This window comes from Nycticebus coucang, chromosome 17 (genome assembly GCF_027406575.1).
Source record: "Nycticebus coucang isolate mNycCou1 chromosome 17, mNycCou1.pri, whole genome shotgun sequence".
Classification (NCBI taxonomy): domain Eukaryota; kingdom Metazoa; phylum Chordata; class Mammalia; order Primates; family Lorisidae; genus Nycticebus; species Nycticebus coucang.
Genome location: NC_069796.1, coordinates 24982054 through 24989340, shown reverse-complemented (window position 1 = coordinate 24989340; position 7287 = coordinate 24982054). Strand labels below are relative to the sequence as shown.

Below are 7287 nucleotides of genomic sequence, written 5' to 3'. Positions count from 1 at the left end.
GCTCTTATTTTGTACCGAAGACTTAGAGAACCAGCTTAGTTTATACAACATCCCTCAGTATTAACAGCTTTATTTTAAAAAAATGACAAGCGGGCCGGGCATTGGCTCACGCCTGTAATCCTAGCCTCTGGGAGGCTGAGGCAGGTGGATTTACTGAGCTCATAGGTTCGAGACCAGCCTGAGCCAGAGCGAGACCTCATCTCTAAAAATAGCCAGGTGTTGTGGCAGGTGTCTGTAGTCCGGCAAGAGAAATGCTTGAAACCAAGAGTTTGAGGTTGTTGTGAGCTATGGTGCCATAGCACTCTACTGAAGGCAACATAGTAAGACTCAGTCTCAAAATAAATTAAAAATAACAAGCTATTATAAGAAGAATCAACATGATTTGTTAAAGATTTTTCTTTCTTTCTTTGAAAAAATGATTTATTCCAACTTAAAAAAATTATGCAGGGCGGCGCCTGTAGTTCAGAGGAGTAGGGTGCTAGCCCCATATGCTACAGGGGGCAGGTTCAAACCCGGCCCTGGCCAAAAACTGCAAAAAACTAAAAACCAAAAAACAAAAAAACTATGCATACTCATTGCAATGTTTCTCTTGTGTGTTAAGTCCAGATTTCAGATGCCCAAAACACAGTGATCAAATGAGTTACCTTTTGGAAAAAAAAAAAAAAACCTTCCAAAAAAAACCCCAGAATATTCTATAGTTTCTAGAACCTACAGCAATAACTCAGTGAATTTTTATTGTTGTGTCTACCCTGTGCAAGGAGTCACAAGGGGGTTGCTAACCCTTGATTTTCACTGCCATGAACCTCAGATGCCAGGTAAACAGCAAATCATCCTAGTATTTCCTGTGAATGCAGTGAGCCGGGTAAGCTTCCTGGCCTCATTCCCGTTTTGTGCTTTTGACCTCTACAACATTTAACTGTGACCTTCCTGTGAACGCATTGCCTCCCTTCCTTATCAAGGATTTCATATTATTCTTGCTGACAGAAAGCACACAACCACACTGGCTGTGGCTAGTTTACTCTTCCTGGAATTCTCTCTAATGCACAGAGAAGCATGCCCTACTGTTGAGATTTTACAGCCTAAACTTTAGGTGCCTCTCTGATAATAATGGCAGGAGTTATCACTTCCGCTCAGGCCGATGTGTTTATATATGGCTCAGGCAGTGTGCCATTCTCTCCGTCTTCCATTTTTCTCTGTAAATGCTTTCTTTAAAGTCTGTGAAGGCATAATTATTCCCTCAAAGTCGCTTAAATGACTTGAAGGGTTGGAATTTTAGTAGTTTTCAGAAACAAAAAAGAGATTTTTAACTGGCTAAACAATTCCCTCCAGTACAGCACCCCTGGCTAACCTTTGCTTCCCATATTAAGCAGCATAGTTCTCGCTGCATGGCGGCTCGGAGTTAAATAATGATTACGGAAAATTTGCTTCAGGGTTATTATCGCAGTTTCGAGGTTTATTTCAGCTTTTTTTTTTATTACATGCAGTTCTTTTTTTCTTGTGTGTGTTGCTTACCAACAGTAAGCAAGGATGCAGAAAGGTTTTTATGACCATCCCCACCCCCAAAGTCAAATTAATTTCTCTTTCTTTTTGCCCCCAATAAATGTGGTGCACCATTATTATTATTATTTTTTTTTTTTTGAGGCAAAATCTCACTCTGTTGCCCAGGCTATGTGGCATCAGCCTACCTCACAGCAACCTCAGACTCCTGGGTTCAACTGATCCTCCTGCCTCAGCCTCCCCAGTAACTGGGACTACAGCTGCCCGCCATAACACTGGCTAATTTTCTATTTCTTTCGTTTTTTTTTTTTTTTTTTTAACGGGAGCCAAAGTTTTATTTGTTCATTTCTTGCATTTGAAGTACTCTTCGATGACATCCTTGGCCTGAGATTCTTTGCCATAATCCTTGACTACACAACTGCAGCCAACCACTTTACAGGTTTCCCCCTCTGTCAATTTTACAAAGGCCTACCCATTCCCCTGGTTTCTTGTTGTCATCAACCTTAATTAGGTTGATTTGGTGTTCAGCACAAAGGGCCTCCACCAACTTGACATGCACAGGCTCATCACAGTTGGATACAAGCACACAAAGATGGCCTTGGCGCTTGTCTAAGGCTTTGGCAGCTTCGCGGATTCCACGTGCAAGGCCATCGTGGATGAGGGCGGTCTTCAGCACCTCTTGTAAAGCGGTGTTAACGTCCATCACACCTCCAGCAACAATGCCTTCCTCGGCCATGGTGGTGAGTTACGGGTGAAGTTGAATCTTGACCTCACCTAGGACTTGGCCTCTGCACGATTCCACAGCAGCAGGGAAAGACTAATTTTTCTATTTCTAATAGACATGGGGCTTACTCGTCCTTAAGCTGGTCTCAAACTCTGGAGCTCAGGTGGCTCTCCACCTCGGCCTCCCAGAGTGCTAGGTTTATATGTGTGCCTGGCCTGCACTCTTTAAAAAAAAAAAAATATATATATATATATCTGTTTTGCTTATTAAATGAAAGCTCTGAGAGGGCAGGACCTTTTCTTGCTAGATGCCTGGCACAGAGTATGGTCCCAGTTAATATCTGTTGAATAAGCAGATAGAATGAATGCTTTGTGGAGATACTGGCTTCTTTCTATAAGTTCAGTAGAATTTAGTAATAGTAGGGACGGCTGTTTCCTACCCTCACATCCATCCCCTCAGTCTACACTGGGCACATGGCTGCCTAGAATACAATGAGCACCTTCTTAGCTCAAGAGCTCGGCACCAAGAGCTCTGGCCACGTGGAGCAGTAGGCTGGGTTCCTGAAGACGTCCAGGTGGTGACAGACCTGCTCTGGACTGTGCACCCCTAGGCTCTTCTGAGACGGAGGGAGAACCTTCTGTCTTATTTATGCTGTTGTAAGTGTGGTGTTTTATTACTTGCAGCCAAACCTAATCGTAATAGGCATGTTGGTCTAACGTTTGCATTTATGAAGATGGGGGAGGGGAAGGATAAAAATCTAGAGCTAGCTGGGGTGACCACAGAAAACCATGCCAGGCGGGGGTGTTCAGAATCTTACACCAGCCTTAGATAAGGTTTTGTTGTGGTTGTTAGTCTATGTCAGACCTAGCCTCTTATATATATGGAACATTTCTCCTTTTTTCCCCTTTTATGAAGTACACATTCGGTGCCAGGTGCTGTGCTACTTGTGGGGATAGTTGGGAGAACAAGCAGGTGTAGGTTTTGCTGTAGTCCAGAGGAGAGCAAAGTCAATAAACAAGGCAGGCAGCAAATACATTGACCACAGACTCAGATATTTGAAACAAGTGCCATTAAAAATGGTAGGGTTGTGATACGTATAATATGGAGTGGGAGGGGGGACTATCTTAATTTAGACAGGGAGGTCAGGAAAGCTCTTGTTGAGGAGGTGACATTCAACTGAGCTGAGAATGGAGGTGATGATGCACAGAGCTGCGTGTCCTGGCAGGGCAGTGAGGGGGTCAGAACACGCCACCCCCAGGTGTGCCCCTGCGGAGGGCAGTGAGGGGGTCAGAACACGCCACCCCCAGGTGTGCCCCTGCCGAGGGCACTGAGGGGGTCAGAACACGCCACCCCCAGGAGTGCCCCTGTGGAGGGCAGTGAGGGGGTCAGAACACGCCACCCCCAGGAGTGCCCCTGTGGAGGGCAGTGAGGGGTCAGAACACGCCACCCCCAGGTGTGCCCCTGTGGAGGGCAGTGAGGGGGTCAGAACACGCCACCCCCAGGAGTGCCCCTGTGGAGGGCAGTGAGGGGGTCAGAACACGCCACCCCCAGGTTTGCCCCTGCGGAGGGCAGTGAGGGGGTCAGAACACGCCACCCCCAGGAGTGCCCCTGCGGAGGGCAGTGAGGGGTCAGAACACGCCACCCCCAGGTGTGCCCCTGTGGAGGGCAGTGAGGGGGTCAGAACAAGCCACCCCCAGGAGTGCCCCTGTGGAGGGCAGTGAGGGGGTCAGAACACGCCACCCCCAGGAGTGCCCCTGTGGCAGGGCAGTGAGGGGTCAGAACACGCCACCCCCAGGAGTGCCCCTGTGGCAGGGCAGTGAGGGGGTCAGAACACGCCACCCCCAGGTTTGCCCCTGCGGAGGGCAGTGAGGGGGTCAGAACACGCCACCCCCAGGAGTGCCCCTGCGGAGGGCAGTGAGGGGTCAGAACACGCCACCCCCAGGAGTGCCCCTGCGGAGGGCAGTGAGGGGTCAGAACACGCCACCCCCAGGTTTGCCCCTGTGGCAGGGCAGTGAGGGGTCAGAACACGCCACCCCCAGGTTTGCCCCTGTGGCAGGGCAGTGAGGGGGTCAGAACACGCCACCCCCAGGTTTGCCCCTGCGGAGGGCAGTGAGGGGGTCAGAACACGCCACCCCCAGGAGTGCCCCTGCGGAGGGCAGTGAGGGGTCAGAACACGCCACCCCCAGGTGTGCCCCTGTGGAGGGCAGTGAGGGGTCAGAACACGCCACCCCCAGGAGTGCCCCTGTGGCAGGGCAGTGAGGGGTCAGAACACGCCACCCCCAGGAGTGCCCCTGCGGAGGGCAGTGAGGGGGTCAGAACACGCCACCCCCAGGAGTGCCCCTGCGGAGGGCAGTGAGGGGTCAGAACACGCCACCCCCAGGAGTGCCCCTGCGGAGGGCAGTGAGGGGTCAGAACACGCCACCCCCAGGAGTGCCCCTGCGGAGGGCAGTGAGGGGTCAGAACACGCCACCCCCAGGAGTGCCCCTGCTGAGGGCAGTGAGGGGTCAGAACACGCCACCCCCAGGAGTGCCCCTGCGGAGGGCAGTGAGGGGTCAGAACACGCCACCCCCAGGAGTGCCCCTGCGGAGGGCAGTGAGGGGTCAGAACACGCCACCCCCAGGAGTGCCCCTGCGGAGGGCAGTGAGGGGTCAGAACACGCCACCCCCAGGAGTGCCCCTGCGGAGGGCAGTGAGGGGTCAGAACACGCCACCCCCAGGTGTGCCCCTGCTGAGGGCAGTGAGGGGTCAGAACACGCCACCCCCAGGTGTGCCCCTGCGGAGGGCAGTGAGGGGGTCAGAACACGCCACCCCCAGGAGTGCCCCTGCGGAGGGCAGTGAGGGGGTCAGAACACGCCACCCCCAGGTGTGCCCCTGTGGAGGGCAGTGAGGGGTCAGAACACGCCACCCCCAGGAGTGCCCCTGTGGAGGGCAGTGAGGGGTCAGAACACGCCACCCCCAGGAGTGCCCCTGCGGAGGGCAGTGAGGGGTCAGAACACGCCACCCCCAGGTGTGCCCCTGCTGAGGGCAGTGAGGGGTCAGAACACGCCACCCCCAGGAGTGCCCCTGCGGAGGGCAGTGAGGGGTCAGAACACGCCACCCCCAGGAGTGCCCCTGCGGAGGGCAGTGAGGGGTCAGAACACGCCACCCCCAGGAGTGCCCCTGCGGAGGGCAGTGAGGGGTCAGAACACGCCACCCCCAGGAGTGCCCCTGCGGAGGGCAGTGAGGGGTCAGAACACGCCACCCCCAGGTGTGCCCCTGCGGAGGGCAGTGAGGGGTCAGAACACGCCACCCCCAGGAGTGCCCCTGTGGCACATCAACATTTATAGCTGAAGGAGAATGGCACAGTGTGTACAGGAAGGAGTCTTTTCCCCTTTTCTACCTACAAGCAAAGCATGAAATTTCCCAGGAGAAAAGTACTCTTTCTGTGCCAGCAAGAGTAGAACATTCTGGATTAATAAATTGTGGCACATGTACACTATGGAATACTACTCAGCCATAAAAAAGACAGAAAATTTACATCTTTTGTATTAACCTGGATGGAGTTGGAGAATATTCTATTTAATAAAGTATCACAAGAGTGGAAAAGCAAGTATCCAATACTTGAATGGGGGGCGCCTGTGGCTCAGTGAGTAGGGTGTCGGCCCCATATACCAAGGGTATTGGGTTCAAACCCAGCCCCAGCTAAACTGCAACAAAAAATAGCTGGGTATTATGGTGGGTGCCTGTGGTCCCAGCTACTCGGGAGGCTGAGGCAAGAGAATCGCCTAAGCCCAAGAGCTGGAGGGTGCTGTGAGCTGTGACACCACAGCACTCTACCGAGGGCAACAAAGTGATACTCTGTCTCTAAAAAAAAAAAGAGTAGAACATTCTTATCACTGGAAATGGGGAGTTACTGCTGAGATAAATCTTACAAAATAATCTTATTTTTCCATTTGTTTCCCCATATATTTACTAGTCACACTCCTGTTATTTGCCGTCCCTAGCCTAAACCTCTTTTCCCTTTGTCTTGTTATATCTCTGCATTTCATTGCCCTTTATTAAAATGGTATATAAATCCCAGGGTCTAAAGCAGGCGTCCTTAAACTTTTTAAACAGGGAGCCAATTCACTGTCCCTCAGATCGGTGGAGGGCCGGACTATAGTTTAAAAAAAAAAATGAACAAATTCCTATGCACACTGCACATATCTTATTTTGAAGTAAAAAACAAAATGGGAACAAATACAATTCACACCTCTTCATGTGGCTCACGGGCTGCAGTTTGAGGACGCCTGGTCTAGAGAGTGTATATTCAGGGCAGCTTGGATCTGTGCTCCTAGGTGGCCATCCTCAACCCTTGAGCTAGAATGTGCTCTATACTTAATCATATTTTCTGAACCTCATTTAAGGTTGACATTTTCTCTGTCTACACAATATTATTCAGTATAAATATGTCTAGACTTTATTAAAATAAACTATGGTTTTGATCACCCTTTGAATTTCCACTATATTCAGAATAGATTATTCATTCAATCATTCATTTGACAAAATTTACTAAGCACCTCTTTATATGATGCTCTGTGCTATGGTTGGAGGGAAAATAAATCTTGAGTCTTACCTTGTGAGATGTCAGTCTAGCAGCAGAAACACACATGTAGACAGATAACTAAAGAAAGACTTAATAAAGGAGGTAGGATAAGTTAAAAAAAATCCCAGGGTCTAAAGGTCCTTTGGATTTTTACTTTTTTCTATGAAGCTTCCCCCATCCTGTGGCACATAAAAATATTCACATCAAATAAATGTGGATGCTTTTCCTCCTGTTAATCTGTCTTCTGTCAGTTCTAGTTCAATTCATAGGCTCCAGACTCAGAACTCAATTGGGTGGAAGATAAGTCTTTCCTCCCCTGCAGTAGAAAGAGGTTGGCCTAGTTGATAGTCTTTCCATGAGGAGAGGGAGGGGGAGGCAACGGCCAGTGTGGCTGGTCCGGGGTGGGGGTGGGGTGGGCCAGGACTTGGCAGAGAGTTGGAATTCTGTTTTATGGGGCTATTAATTATATATATGTAATTTTAAAATGGAATAATTATATGCAC

The 7287-nt window shown here is 50.3% G+C and overlaps 1 pseudogene; it reads right to left on the bottom strand.

Annotated features, from left to right (window-relative positions):
• Positions 1-1804: 1804 nt before the first annotated feature.
• LOC128569253 (40S ribosomal protein S12-like) lies at positions 1805-2408 on the bottom strand (annotated as a pseudogene).
• Positions 2409-7287: the final 4879 nt, after the last annotated feature.